This window comes from Arvicanthis niloticus, chromosome 6, assembly GCF_011762505.2.
Source record: "Arvicanthis niloticus isolate mArvNil1 chromosome 6, mArvNil1.pat.X, whole genome shotgun sequence".
NCBI classification, from domain to species: Eukaryota; Metazoa; Chordata; class Mammalia; order Rodentia; family Muridae; genus Arvicanthis; species Arvicanthis niloticus.
Window position 1 is genome coordinate 48,874,883 of NC_047663.1, and position 15,269 is coordinate 48,890,151.

At 44.2% G+C, this 15,269-nt stretch overlaps 1 long non-coding RNA gene across 2 annotated transcripts; it reads right to left on the reverse strand.

The window, feature by feature from the left end:
- Positions 1-7,079: 7,079 nt before the first annotated feature.
- On the reverse strand, positions 7,080-12,841 carry LOC143442758 (uncharacterized). Of its 2 annotated transcripts, none has more exons than XR_013111208.1 (4): positions 12,371-12,841; positions 10,480-10,794; positions 9,893-10,029; positions 7,080-7,295 (listed from the first exon to the last, which is right to left on the reverse strand). It is a non-coding gene; the product is annotated as an uncharacterized LOC143442758 (long non-coding RNA). The 2 variants fall into 2 exon arrangements; XR_013111207.1 differs by having other exon boundaries at positions 9,893-10,051; positions 12,371-12,840.
- Between the last annotated feature and the right edge of the window lie 2,428 nt (positions 12,842-15,269).

The window sequence follows — 15,269 nt, forward strand, 5'->3', positions numbered from 1 at the left end:
GAGGCTGAAATAGGATTGCCATGTTATTGAGGCCAACCTGGGCTACATTTGTAAATCTAAGCTAGTCTGAAAAATAGGGTGAGATGTTGATAATATCCACCCCCACCCCTACACCCTCCTAGTAACTTTTTTTTCTTTTTCTTTTTTTTCTCTCTCTCTCTCTCTCTCTCTCTCTCTCTCTCTTTTTTTTTTTTTTTTTTTTTTTTTTTCCCAGTCACTTTTCCAAAGGAACTGCAGGAAGTGCTGTAAAACCCCTGGGCATATCAAGGTGGCACACTGCTACTGCCACACTGTGTCTGCAAAAAACCTTCTCAGGCTGGAGTGAACTCTGCCAGCAAGGGGGCCAACATCAAAGAGGAATGAACCTGTCCTTCTAGCCCATAGATGTTCTGTGTGCTTACCACTTACCTGGACTCATTGGACTTAAGGTGGGAAAATTTTCCATTCTACCACAAGTGTGCCTGGCACCACCTTCCAAAGAAGCCTCTTGCATCATCTTCAGGTCTGTGTCTTCAGGAACTGTATCTGTGACAACTCAAGGTAAACTAGGGGTGCAGTGGCAGTGGAAAACACCAACAAAGGCCTCTGCTAATCTTCATTCTACCCCAAGCAGTGTTCTCCTCCCACCCCCTTCAGGAATTTTAGCTTTGTGGTTGAGTCAGGAAGTTTCCGATCACTCACCTCCTGCCTCTCAGAGGCAAGGAGACTCTCTGTTAGCCTCTGATTGCTGAAAGGACATCCTGGCAGAAACAACCAGAGGAGAAAGAGTTTGACTCACAATTCCCGGTCACAGTCCTTCATGGTGGGGAAGAGAGCTGGAACTTGAAGCAGCATTCTACTGTCAGAGGCTGAGAAGAACGAATAAATACGTGTATGCTTGCATGCAGATACTTTCTCCCTCGGCTAGAGGCTGGGATCCCCTGCCTAGGGAAGGATCTTCCCACCTTGATTAACACTAACACGATCAAGATAGTCTCCCCACAGATGTGCCCACACCACAAGCCAGCCTGACCTAAACAATCCCTGAGACTTGTCCAAGATGATTCTAGATTGTGCCAGATTTGTGCTGACAAAAGTGTCAGCAGACAAGCAGATCTCTGTGAGTTACGGGCCAGTCTTGTCTACATAGTGAGTTCCAGGTCAGTCAAATGCAATGAGATTCTGTTAAAAACAAAACAAAACAATAACAAACAAAAAATGAAAACCAAAACAAACCACCAAGACCATTCAACAAACTTGGCTGTATGTTATCTCTATCACTTCTACTTAGTTTTAACTCTTTGAGGCAGAGGCAGAGACTTAAGTGGGAGTGAGGAGAAGGCCTAACCTAGCATGCTAGACATGGCATTCTCCACCCATGGATATGTACTGTGTGCTTCTGAATTTTTTTATTTTGAGAGTTGGCTTAGCAATTAAGAGCACTCACTGCTCTTGCTGGTTCAATTCCCAACACCTATATGGTGGCTCACAACTGTCTATAACTCCAGTTGCAGGGGGATCTGATACCCTCAATACTAGACACATGTGATACATACTCATACATGCATGCAAAACACTCATATACATAATAAACTAAATCTTTAAAAAATTAAAAAATACTTACATGCATAAGAATAAAGAGAAATTATTACTAGGAAAAAATAAATGATTTGTGTTTCTTTGTATTCTAGGTTTTTGTTTGTTTTGTTTTTGTTTTTTGGGACAAGGTTCCTCTGCATAGCCCTGGCTGACCTGGAACTTGATCTGTAGAACAGGCTGGCCTCAAACTCAGAGATCCACCTGTTCCTGCCTTCCCAGTGCTGGATTAATGTGTGTCACCATGTCCAGCTTTGTATCCTAGGTTTTATCTTGAGCTGTGGGTTTTACCCTGTTTGGGGACAATTAGAGTGGTGTCTTGCCTTTTATGATCTGTGTGGCTGGTTTTCCAGGCTCTCGTGTGGACTGCCTTCTGTACGTGCATTACAGAACTTTGAATTAATGGAAGATCCATGACTTAATGAGAGAGAAGCCAGTGGTAGGTCACTTTTTCTCCGTTCATCTTACCTAGGAGGTTCAAGCTATAGAGGCAGGAAGCAAGACTCCACTGTGTAATCACGAGTAAGTAGTTTCAGGTTCAAGTGTCAGTTTCCTTAACTGTAAAGTGGCAATAAATAATCTTCTCTCAAAGATTGTAGGTCTTCACTATGGTGTGATCACCCAGCACAGAAACTCCCTCTATGACAATTCTGCTTCTACAGGGCAGAAGAGTTTTCTACCTCCTTTCCCACTGCTGAGAGCCCTAGGCAGGTGGTGGAGGCTCATCCAATCACCTATGGTTGTCTTTGACTTAGAGGATAGCTGCAGGAGAAAGGAGAGGCTAGAAAGAACAGAAGTATTTGGGGAAACAGTGGCCTTGAATGTGTCCTGAAAGCTGAAACTCTCCTTTCCAGTGTGAACTGCAGTGTGTGTAATGAGAGCAAAGCACACGCTTTCTGCAGAGTATTTGCCTGGCACACTTGGAGCCCAGGGTTTGCTCCCAAGCACAGCACTAAATTAATTACTTAATCAGTTTAAATAAATAAAGTAAATAAAATCAGACTTTCTGCCGATACAATTTATATATTGTTTCTGACTATATGGCTTCCAAATCCAGTTCTCCAACACCCCTACCCCCAGCCAGAGACTATGAGAGTCCACCTACGCCTTTAAAAACCAGTTAGAGTAGATTCTGTTATTTGGAGCTAAATTCCATAACAATTTCCATAATTGTAGATAAATACAGTGTCTGGTACTAGAAGTGAGGTTAATCAGACTGTACCTATAGCCTCTGGCCTGCCAAGTAGATGAGATAATACATTTCCTTATTGCCTCTAACATTCCTATCGAAGCTTCCAACTCCCTGTGCGTAAATGCATGAGACTCAGTTTCTTTATATACTTTCAGTGCCTTCTTGCACCAAGGATGTGCTTAATACATCACATTTATAGTTGATATAATATAATTGTATACAATAACGCACATATTTAAAGTCTAAGTTTAATGTCATGAATTTTGACATATATACATACATGAAAATGTCACTCTAATTAAGATCATGAATTTCTCCATTATCTTCAAATATTTTTGTGTGTCTTTTATAACCTCTCCCTCTTTTTTTCCATACCAGCACCAGGAAACCGCTAATCAATCCTTTGTACATTTTTTTATAAACGAAATAAAATAGAATGTAGGTTTTGGGGGGTAGGGGCAGTGGTGGTGCACACCTTTAATCCCGGTGGAGTCAAAGACAGTCAGATCTCAGTGAGCTCAAGAGTTACAGGACAGCCAACACTACACAGAGAGACTGTCTCGAAAAAACAGGAAAAAAAAAAAGAGTGTAAGCTTTGGTCTTTCATTTAACATAATTAAAATATTAAAGCATTTGTTCTGTAAGATGTTTGTTCTTTTGATTGCTGACTGCTACTCCATTTTATATCACAGGATTAAAACATCCTGTCATCAGTTAGTAGATATTTTCTATGTTGTTTCTGGTTGAGGTTATTAATAATAAACTTTCTGTGAGACCATCCTTGTGTTAATATATGCTCCTATTTTTCTTGTGTAAATTATGAAAGAATGGTAAGGTTGCGCTGTAAATAGTAAGTTTAGGACTAGGGAGGGATGGGTGTGGTGGTATATATCTCTAATCCCAACACTCCAGAGGTAGTAGCACCAGAAGGAGACACCCCATAAAGAAGTGTAGACATTTTTAGCCACTCTAATGGTAACTTTATATTAATGCCCCTTACTTTGATTGATTTCAAATATATTTTTCAAATAATATATATTTTCCTTAGAGTGTTTGCTCCATTTTTAGATAGGGTCTCATTATGAAGTCCATGCTGGCCTAGAACTCATCACCCTGCCTTAGGGCTGTGGGTACAGTATGTGCTGCTATGCCCAGTCTAATCACTTAGTATTTACTTAATGTTTGCTAGTGGAAATATGCAATATATAGATTCTTTGTGTGTCTGTGTTCGCATATAGGAGGGGCACATGCACATGTGAGTGTGTGAGCCAGGAATCCAGAGTTTGACGACAGTTGTCTTTTTGTTGCTTTACATTTTTAAATTTTATAATAAATTCACTATTATTTTATGTGTACTTGTGTGTGTTTGTGTGATTACATGCCATGTCTGTGTGGGTGCCTATGGAGGTTAGAAAGGGGTGTCTTGTTTTGTTTTTTTGGGGGGGTGGTCTTTAAGACAGGGTTTCTCTGTGTAGCCCTGGCTATCCTGGAACTCACTCTGTAGACCAGGCTGGCCTCGAACACAGAAATCTGCCTGCCTCTGCCTCCCAAATGCTGGGAGTAAAGGCATGTGCTACCACTTCCCCGGGAGAAAGGGGTGTCAAACCCTGAAATGAGTTACAGGCAGTTGAGTATCTTGACATGAGTTCTGGGACTGAACATGGATCTCCTTAAAGAGCACCAAGTGCTCTTAACTACTGAGTCCGCTCTCCAGCCCTGCACCTTATTTATTTTATATGTGTGGGTGTTTTGTTTGCATGTATGTCTGTGCACCATGTGTGTGCCTGATGCCCATGGAGAATATAAAAGGGTGTCAGATTCCATGGGCTGGAATTATGAATGGTTGTAAGTCTCTTCATGGGTTTTGGGAATTGAACCCAGATCCTCTGCAAGAACAAGTACTCTAAACTCCTGAGCCATCTCTCCAGCCCCTCTATACCTTCCTTTTTCCTTCCTTTCTTCCTTCCTTCCTTCCTTCCTTCTTTCCTTCCTTCCTTCCTTCCTTCCCTCCTTTCTTCCTTCCTTCTTTCCTTCCTTCTTTCTCTGTGTAGCCCTGGCTGTCCTGAAACTCACTCTGTAGACCAGGCTAGCCTGACCCCTCTTCTCTTAGGGATCCACCAGGGTAGTGCTGGGATTAAAGGCATGTGCCATTACCACCTAGCTTTACACCTTCCTTTTAAAAATCAAACAGAGCCTGGAGCTCACAGATTGAGCTAGAGGGACTGGCAAGTGAGCCCCTAAGATCCAGCTGTTTTTAGTGTGAGACCAGGTCTCACACTGTTTTCCAAGTTGGCCTTGAATTCAACCATGGGCCCACACTAACCTAGACTCTTACATCCTCCAACTTTTTCTCTCAGCAGCTAAGGTCAGACTTGAGCAAACTGTGCTCTTTTGGGGTTTGCTGATGTTGTTGTTTGCTTAAGATCTATTTTAAAGAGTGTATGTACACATGAATAGCATTTGGGTGCCCCAGAGGTCAGAAAAAGGCATTGGATTCCCTGGAGTTGTAGTTTCAGGTGTTTGGATGCCACCCAACTATGCTGGAAGAGCAGCCAGTGCTCCTAACCACTGAGCCATCTCTCCAGCCCCTCCCTAAGTTATTCTGTTAGGAATTTATGAACTCTCTCTACTCTGATATTAATCTGCACTGTCACCCTCTTACTGAAATATGAATAGGGCTGGTAGGATGGCTCAATGGGTAAAGATACTTACAACTAGGCCTGATGACAGTCTGAGTTTGATCTCTAGAACCCACCGTGTGGAAAGAGAGAATCAGTTCCTACAAATTGTCCTGACTTCCACATGCGCACCTTAGCTCATGTGTGCCACCCCACCAAGATAAATAAACAAATAGTGAGCATGGTGACCTATGTCTTTCATCCCAGCACTAACTTGGGAGACAGAGGCAAGTGGATCTCTATGCATTCTAGGCCAGCCTGGTCTATACAGAGCTTCCAGGCTAGCCAAGGCTATAGTGAGACCCCCATCTCGAAAAGAAACAAAAAGAGAGCAAGAAAACGTGACCAAACAAATAACAACAGAAAATCTAAATAAGTAAATGTAGTTTTAAAAACTTAGTTTAAAATGTGAATAAAACCATGTGTCCATTACTTCTTTGGTTGCGAACAACCAGTATCACCCCACATTTTACCCTCCTGCTACAGCAAGGAGAAGATGTATTAGGTTTCCTGACCTCAGGCTAAGGCAGGCATGTCTAACTTAATCCAGGCTCCTGATGTCCCAGGCCTTGGCAGTTCTGGTCCCTGCTGGCCCTGTTCTTCTGTTGGCTCTCTCTCAGTTTCAGACAGAGGCTGAACGGTGGCAGCTTTATGAGTGAAAGCCCACCCAGAAGAACATTATTCCCAGAAGCCCCAGCTTGCTTGGCTCAGTCTTCAGCTTCTGGAATTCTCAAGAAGAATGGAAAACAAGCTCCTCTCTTTGCAGATGTGGCAGGAGGCCACCTCTGAAAGCCTGTCAACTGGCCTCTTGCACAAGAGCCACCTGGGGACACCTGATCACAGGCATCTTTCTAAGCCAAGCCTCTACTTCTGCCAATGAGGCCCCAGGCAAGGGAGTGACTTGGTCAGGTAGCCAAGGCTCCTCTGTCACAGGAGGTGGTGGAGTGGTTGCTTAGCATGACATGAAAATGAAATAAAATCAATTAAGTCCTCTGCTTCTAAGACTTAGACACTGAGGGAGCGAGGTTCTCTATGCTTCTGATTTGTGAATGTTAGTATTAAGAGAAAGGCCTAATACTAAATCTGTCAGAAACCTTTTTAAGGGGCTGGAGAAATGGCTCGGCAGTTAAAAACACTGACTGCTCTTCCAAAGGATCCGGGTACAATTCCCAGCACCCACATGGTGGCTTTCAGCCATCTATAATGGAATCTGATGCCCTCTTCTGGTGTGTCTGAAGACAGCAACAGTGTACTCACATACATAAAATAAATAAATCTTAAAAAAAGAAAAAGAAAGAAACTTTTGTAAGGATGCAGCCTCCAGCTGAGGTCAGGCCCCTCTGAGAATGTGCACTGCTGTCTCTTACTTCTCGTACAGTGAGACTTGGGAGCTGGCATCTCAAGACTGCCAGTCACATGTCCGCATAGACAGCCTCTGTTAATGGAGACCTGACTCAGAGAAGCTGATGGGTAGGATCATGGCTCTAGCATGGCATAGGAGCCACCTCCTTTGAAACACTGTGGTACAGCAGGCAAGTACATTAGAGCCTAGCAAAGAGGGAGGAAGCCAAAGTGAGCCTGAAGGCTTACCCTCTCTCTTCTGCACTCCCCCTGCCAAAGAAGTCATGAGCACATGGTTCTAGCCACGTTTTCGTTTGTTTATTTTTAATGATTAATTTTTGTTTTATTTTTTGATTTATTTTATTTTATTAGTTTTATTTTAAAATTATGTATATATGTGTCTGTGGGCTTGTGCCTGTTGAGTACAGGAGGCCTTGGATCCCCTGGAGCTGCAGTAGCAGGAAGCAGGAAGCTGCTTGATTCAAGTACAGGAGGAACTCAGTTGGGTCCTGTGGGAGAGCAGTACATACTCTTAAGTACTGAGCCGTCGCTTCAGACCCATGACTACATTTTTTAAAGGGGGTTTGTTTGTTTTTTGAAACAGGGTCTCTCTAGCATATCCCTGGGTGTCCTGGAACTCACTATGTAGAATAGGCTAGTCTCAAACTCAGAGATTCATTTGCCTCTGCCTCCCAATTGCTGGGATCGAAGGTGTACACCACCACACCGGACAGACTTAAAGTCTATATGTTTTTTTTTGTTTTGTTTTGTTTTTTCCTTGATTGTTTGTTTTTTGTTTTTTTGTTTTTTTGGGTTTTTTTGTTTTTTTTGTTTTTTTGTTTTTTGAGACAGGGTTTCTCTGTGTAGCCCTGGCTGTCCTGGAACTCACTCTGTAGACCAAGCTAGCCTTGAACTCAGAAATCCACCTGCCTTTGCCTCCCAAATGCTGGGATTAAAGGCATGCGCCACCACTGCCTGGCCATATATGTGTTGGGGTTTTTTTTTTGTTTTTGTTTTTTGTTTTTGTTTTTGTTTTTAAAGATTTATTTATTTTATGTGTATGAGTACACCATTGCTGTCTTCAGACACACCAGAAGAGGATATCAGATCCCATTACAGATGGTTGTGAGCCTCCATGTGGTTGCTGGGAATTGAACTCATGACCTCTGGAAGAGCAATCAGTGCTCTTAACCACTGAGCCATCTCTCCAGCCCCCGTATATGTGTTTTTTACACTACATTTACTTGGAGTTTTGTTTTGGTTTTTGATTGTTATTGGTTTTTAGGCAGGGTCTCACTATGTAGCCCTGACTGACCTGGAACTTGCCCTACAGACCATGTTAGGCTCAAATTCAAAGAGATCTGCCTGCCTCTGCCTGTCAAGTGCCTGCATTCAAGTGTGTGTCATCAGGCAGACACATCCTCAGTCCCAGCACGTGGGAGGCAGAGGCAGGTGTATCTGAGTTAGGCCAGCCTCATCTACAGAGTGAGTTCTATAGAGCTAGCCTGGTCTACAGAGAGAAACCCTGTGGTGGGGGTTGGGGGAGGTGAGTCAGCAGCAGCCTGCTTATTTACTTTAGGCTGAGGGATGCTTAAGCTAAGGTGAACATGTGGAGGTCAGAGGTCAGCTAGAAATCCTCATTCAGGTACCCCAACCCCGAACCTTGCAGGGTCTGTTCCTTCCTTGGGCCACCTAAGGACTCCCGTGGGCAGAGGTGGGGGAAGCCTGGAGAACTGACATCTTCATAAACTGTCAGGATCCTGGTTCTTCCAGTCTAGGCAGGTACAACTTAGCCCACAGTTATCTGTTCAGAGCCAGAGATGAGATTCTGCCCCTCAGGTGACAAGTGACCCCAACTACATCCTGATTTTACCTATGACATTTCCTTTTTTGCCCCCTCGCCCCTGCCATCAAATGCTAACTCATGGACACCACTAAAGTACCTGGTTGGTTGGTTAGCTGAAGACTTAAAAGTGTATTCTTCGGGGCTGGAGAGATGGCTCAGTGGTTAAGAGCACTGATTGCTCTTCCAGAGGACCTGAGTTTAATTGACCTCTTCTGGTGTGTCTGAAGACAGCTACAGTGTACTAATATAAATAAATAAATCTTTTTTTTTTTTAAAAAGTGTATTTTTCTCCTTCCAAACTCCTATTGTATAGATGGAAAACTGAGCAGGGGACAGAGCTTAGCCCAGACAGGGCTAACCAGCTGCTTTTGTTGTTTAAAAAATTTTTTAAATATATGTATAATTATATAATTATAAGTGAAATAATTATACACACACATATACATGAAAAAAAAATGTTAAGTACCAAAAAAATCAAGCATGGTGGTACATGTCTTTAATCCTAGTACTGGATGCTGGGGATTTGATCTCAGGTCCTCATGCTTACCTAATATACACTTTTCTGAGTCCTCTCTCCAGCCTCTTATTCTCTTTAATGAAATATAATATAATATATAGTTGGGCTGGGAACACAGCCCAGTGATAGAAAGTGTGCTTAACATGCTCAATCTCTGGGCATAATCCCCAGAGCTGCAAAACAAAAATACAATAAACAAACAGGCAGGAAAATCATTTCATGGAACAGTTGTAGCAAAAACTCCACCTCCCTTAGATTCTACTGTAAAAACAAGGCTGCAGCAAATACCCAGATGCACACGACTCATTCATCTCTCTCTCAGGACCTGTGTGCCGGGACAGTTTGTCTATTCAAATTTCTGGTAGACGTCTCTAATAACCACATTCTAACAACATAAGGCGGAGTCTGTTTCAGGGACCTACTTGGGTCATTTTTATTATTTGTTGTGCCCTTTAAAAACAGGTGAAAATGGCCTCTCACAGTTTTTTTTTTGGTTTGGTTTGCTTTTTGAGACAGGTTTAGCCCTGGCTGTCCAGGAACTCAAAGATCCACCTGTCTCTGCCTCCTGAATGTTGGGATTAAAGGTGTGTACCATACTGCCTTCTGAGTCTCATAGTTTTGATTCACATTTTTTATATAGAAACTCGAAGATTTGTTTGTAACTGGGTAAAGTCTGGCTGTTACCCCAGGGTGACTCACAGAGCCCCCGACTCAACTCAGAAGCCCCAGTCTTCAGCTCCCACCTATTCATGGAGTGAGTAGCAGTTTCTTCTGAGTGACTGGAAGAGGCTTGTCTTACTCAGCTGCCCTGGTTTGTCCTGCTTTTCTGCTTCTCGGAGCTGAAGCTAAGCCTCAGATGCAAAGATGGGAGGATCTGCAGCTGGGGAGTGGCAAGATGAGACCTGTTTTTATTAGAAGGAGAGCTGGGTAAATTCGTAGAGAGGAGACTTCGGGGGGTACTTCAGAAACGATCCCTGGGGATAAATGGGTTACCTTGAAGACCAGCAGGCTAGTGAGTGACCCTGGGACAAGGGGAGGTTAGTAGGAAAGATAGAAATTGAATTAGAACTTGCCTTCAAGAAATATTTTTAGATTATTATTCTCCCATCGGCCATTGGACTGGAGTGGTCACATGTCCAAAGGAGGGTTGTCAATACTGCTAGTCTGGCCACATCAGGTTAAACCACCTTTTGGGGTGTATCCCGCCCCTGGCTTTCACAGTGACAAAACTTGCCTCCTTGAAAGGTTAATTCAGAGCTAGTTCTCTCATGATTTAACAGGACTTACCATGTTGTTCCTGTTCTATTTCCTGATGTCCCTCTAGACTTACCATGTCGGTCCGGTCCCCGTCTATATCCTGATGTCCCCTAAACAGGATGGGTTGGGTGGAGAGTGGCTGTTGGTCTGGTGAGCACAGATCCTGGGGAGCTGGGAGGCCAGGCCCTGGGCCGTTTGCCCTTAAGGCTTCTGAGTTCTAGATCCCTTTCTTCTTACCAATGTTTTTTTCTACCGCCTTGTCTTTCCCAGAGTTTCCAGTCTCAAAAGATTTGTTTTTCAAGTGGCAGCAAGAACACCCATTGTAGGGCTGAGTAGCTAGTATCAGGGCTTGAGTTCTAATCTCTAGGACCAGGTACTATGAGAGACTCTGTTTTAAGAAAATAAGGTAGAAGACAATAAATGACGATGCTGAGAGCTTGGCCTCTGGCTTCCACCCGTGCTCCCACCCTCGGGCAAAGCCTTGTGTATGCCCCAATACAAAAAGCAATCATTGTAGCCAATCCTGGTGCCACATGCCTTTGATCCCCGAATTCTGGAGGCAACGGCAGGCAGATCTCTTACTGTGTTGCAAGCCAGGCTGATCTGTGTAGTGAGTTCCAGGCCAGGGCTGGATACCAGGACTACAAAGTGAGATTCTGTCTCCCCTCTCCACAAAAGCACTGATTGCTAGACTGGAGCAAGGGTGTACGGAGATGAAAGCATCTGACTAGCATACGTAAAACCCCACATTTGCCCCAGCACCCCGCAAAATAATAAAAATTTCAAGACATTAAAGCCTTTTTAGAGATACGTGAATTTGAAATTTTTTTTTGTTTTGTTTTGTTTTTTGTTTTTCTAGACAGGGTTTCTCTGTGTAGTCCTGGAACTCACTTTGTAGACCAGGCTGGCCTCGAACTCAGAAATCCGCCTGCCTCTGCCTCCCAAGTGCTGGATTAAAGGGTGAATTTGAATTTTGAACAATAAAATTTTACACTATCCACTCGTGATATATATTTATTCGAAAACAATTTAATTGTTCGGGTTGAGGGTACAATCAACGACGGAGCTCATGCTTGGCAGTTAGCACACACGAAGTTCCAGAATCAACAACACTGAGAAAAAGTTGCTTATTGCAAAATTCAAGTTAATGATTCATAATGGTTTTGCTTCTGCTGCTTTTTCCTCCTCTTCCTCCTCTCCCCATCCTTCTCCTTTATCTCCCTCCCTCCTTCCCTCTCTCTCTCTCCCTCCCTCACTCCCTCCCATCATTCCTTCTGCAGGTGATGTGTCTTTTTTTTTTGTTTTCTTAGGGCACTAAGGGCTTTTTAACCTATATTGGCTCCAGGTTTGGTGCTCTCGTTTCCCTCTTCCAGGCTAGACAAACTGAGTGGCCTAGAAGCAAATGATTTCTGGGAGTTTAGGCCTAAACAAGTCACCGGGAAGAATCTTGGCCTTAGCTAATTTGAGTTCCCTCTCTGCACACTAGGACTGCTAGGCCAGCCTCCCCCCAGTAGATTTTCAAATGGGGTGGGATGGGGCGAAGAGCAAAGAGGCTCCCCTCTCCTTGCAGACTGGACAGGATTTGAAACTAGAATAGGCAAAACAATTTTGCAACCAAGTGACTCTTAGCAATAACAATACCAACCTCAGTCATTTGCATAACTTCACAGTTGGCGAAGGGTGTCCCTGGCAGTTAATTAGAATGATAAAGAAAGCAGACGGGAGCACCAGAAGCCTGGAGCACCCTTCTAGTGGACCTGGGAAGTTTCCCCGGGCTTTCTCATTTCGCGAGTTGATATTGGACTGACTCTGTCCGGGCCAACTTCCAGGAACCTATAGGTAGCGAGCTCGACCTACTGGCTGGGCGCCGGATCTACGCGGAGCACACAGTGTGGTTCCGCCTCCGCCTGGAATGTACCCTAATGGGTCAGCAGGTGCGACTGGTTTACAGTCCTGGTACTTACTGTGGGACGGAGTTCCCCGTGGTGGGACCAGTCTGCATTCAGCCAGGGCCTGAAAGGTGAGGAATCAGACTTTGGTGAGAGGGAAAGGAGAGCCAGGTCCCGTAAGGTGGTTTAGGGACAGCTGGAGGGGCGGGGCTCGGGATACCTGCCAGGGGCCTAGACATTGGAGAGAACGCGATCAAAATGAATCATTTTCACCAGATGTTTCATTTCGGGCTTTCTCAGATTCTCATCTCAGTCAGCAAAGGCCGCCCCCCAAGTACGTGGGCTGCGAGTTTTCCTTATGGGGTAGGGGCAGGTCGGGAGTTAATTAGAATGATAAAGGTCCTTCAGAATTTAAGGAGTGCCAGCCCTGAAGCCGAAGCTCTCAAAGGAACTTTAGGGAATCTTTTAGAAAAAACTAAGGTAACAAAACAGCAGTGGCGAGGATATGAATACTCCCTTGCCTCCGCCCCTCCTAACGGTAGGGTCTAGGGGAACTTGAACTGTATCTCTGTGCAAGAGTGCTTGCCTCCCACACAAGACACCACAGGTCAGTCCTCTGCACTGGCGGCGGGGGTGGTTGGTGGCGGGGTGGGGTGGCGGTAGTGGTAGTGGTGTACATAATCATAATTAGTTCTGACTGGCGAAATGGCTAACCAGATAAAGGCACTTGCTGCCAAACCGGACCCCTTGAGTTCCATCCCCAGGGCACAATTGGTGAAAGACTACGATGATTATTGCACATTGTCTTTTGACCTCCATGTACCATGGTAGGTGCAAACCCCCGCCCTCAGACATGGAAAGATAAATACATTTTATTTATTTATTTTGACTTTATTTTAGGTTTTCGAGACAGGGTTTCTCTGTGTAGCCCTGGCTGTCCTGGAACTCACTCTGTAGACCAGGCTGGCCTCGAACTCAGAAATCCGCCTTCCTCTGCCTCCCAAGTGCTGGGATTAAAGGCATGCGCCACCACTGCCCGGCTTATTTATTATTTTTAAACAAAACAAATACTAAAACAAGGGTCTTGCTAAGTAGCCCAGGTTGGCCCCAAACACATAGTCTATGAGCATCCTGAGTGCTGGTATCACAGGTGTGTGTGTCACTAGGTCAGGCTTTAGAATTACACTTTTGTTGAAGTGTGTGTGTGTTAATTTTATTTTACTTTTAAAACATTTTCCCCCCTTGGGACTGAAGAGACAGCTTAGTATTTAAGAACACTGGTTCGTCTAGACCAGAGTTCAGCACTCTCACCCACATGGCAGCTCACAGCCATCAATTACTCCAGTTCTAGGGAATCAGAAGCCCTCTCTGGCCTTCTTATGCACTAGGTTTGCAGGGGTGTATAGACATATACATAGGGTATATAGACATACACATAAAATAAATTATCAAAATATTTTTTCTCCAATTTTATTTGTGTGTGTGTGTATACCATGTTGTTGGGAGCTGCCTCCTAGCAGAAAGCGGCTATCATCTTTGTAGCCATCTCAGGCCATATACCCTGACAAGAGACTTGTTTTCAACAGCCCACAACAGCTGAGCACACTCTGATAAACATTTTGCTTTTCTCACATATCCTGTTTTGTTGTATAGTGCCCACAGTAGCAAGGCATGTGGCAAAGTGCCTTCAGCTGTGTTCCCCTGCTTGTCCATGGCTGCAAGGCACGTGATAAGTCATTCTCAGCTGTGTGCCCCTGCTTGTGCCTATAAATACCCAGGATTTCCTTTCAATAAAGGGGACTTGATCAGACTCTCTGTCTTGTCTCCATTCTTCTAGTCTCTTGCCCCTCCATCCCCACTCTCTCCCTTGTTAAACCCTGTTGGCTGACCAGCACAGGCCGGATCACCATGTGTGTGCCAAGAATTCCTGGGCAATAGAGTTACAAGTAGTTTTGAGACAACAAACCCTCCAGTCATCTTTCTAGCCCCATATTCTTTGTTAAAGATGAGAAAAGCCAGGGACATTGGCTCATGCCTGTAATCAAGGTATTTGGGAGGAAGGCTGAGGGAAGAGGATTATGTTCCTGGTCATCCTGGATAAGAGAGAGACCTTGCCTCAAGATTTATTTATTTTTATTTATATGAGACTACTCCAGCTATCTTCAGACACACACCAGAAGAGTGCATTGGATCCCATTACAGGTGGTTGTGAGCTACCATGTGGTTGCAGGAATTGAACTCAGAACCTCTGAAAGAGCAGTCAGTGCTCTTAACCACTGAGCCATCTCTCCAGCCTGAAAAAAACAAATGAACGAACAAAACCTAGCCAGGTGTAGTGGTGCATGCCTTTCATCCCAGCACTCAGGAGGCAGAGGCAGGTAAATCTCTGTGAGTTCTAGGCCAGTCTAGTTTACACAGAGAGTTCTAGGACAGCCAGGACAACATAGAGAGATTCCCCATCCCAAGAAAACAAAATCAAACCCTCCCAAATAACAACAGCAAAAGAGGAGAAGAAAGGATGTGAGAAGACAAGCGGATGTGATTTGACAGGCAATTCCTTTGTTTGTAATTTAGAAGGTACTGGGTAATAGAGTGCACTGCTAGCATAGCATGAATGAGGCCGGTCTCTAACCCATTAGAAAACAAAACAATGCCCCTCAATGTCCCTCAAACTCTCCTGTTAGAAATGTTAGACACAGCCGGGCAGTGGTGGCACACGCCTTTAATCCCAACACTTGGGAGGCAGAGGCAGGTGGATTTCTGTGTTCCAGGCCAGCCTGGTCTACAGAGTGAGGTCCAGGACAGAGAAACCCTGTCTTGAAAAACAAAAACAAAAACAAAAAAAACAAGAAAGAAAGAAAAGAAATGTTAGACACGTACATGCACATGCACACGCACACACACAAACACCACACACCACATATGTACACACACACAAAGTATCAGAACATCAGTCGGGCAGAGGTGGTACATA